Source organism: Bison bison, unplaced genomic scaffold (assembly GCF_000754665.1).
Source record: "Bison bison bison isolate TAMUID 2011002044 unplaced genomic scaffold, Bison_UMD1.0 scf7180017864200, whole genome shotgun sequence".
Lineage (NCBI taxonomy): Eukaryota > Metazoa > Chordata > Mammalia > Artiodactyla > Bovidae > Bison > Bison bison.
The window spans coordinates 6,741,830-6,742,360 of NW_011494772.1; positions in this window are offsets into that span (position 1 = coordinate 6,741,830).

A 531-nucleotide genomic window follows, 5' to 3' on the forward strand; every position below is an offset into this window, starting at 1 on the left:
GGGGAACAATGTCTGAGTATAACATACTGGTTCTGAGCCAGTAGGTTCAGATAACAAGTAGGTTCTGAGCCATTAGGCAGAACCGACTTGAAGACAAAGTTTGGGGTGAATGCATAGTACATTAACATAGCTTAAGACAAACATTTCCATAAGAAAAATGCATTGGTTATCTCAAGGTTTGAGAATAGTTAACTTCAGGTGAAACCAGGTGTCATTATGGCAACACAGTATTTTAAGAGATACCTCCTTTTAAATTTGTAAAGAGAAGAAAAAAATATCACTAGTTTGTTTCCTCCTGCTGCTTAAGAGAGATAAATATGTCTGACACTTGCAGGCTATTGTCTCCGTTTGGAGACCCCTGGCCTTCCTGCCTGTTACCCTCTCATTCCCCCCTTTTCTTTTAGGAGAATTATGTTGTCTAGGGAAAAGGGGCATCGTTTTTGTTCCATAACTGCTTCAGAGCTGACAAAGGGTATTGTCCCTAAATTGGTGAGACAACATATTCTCTTAATCCTCATATTGAGGATATCT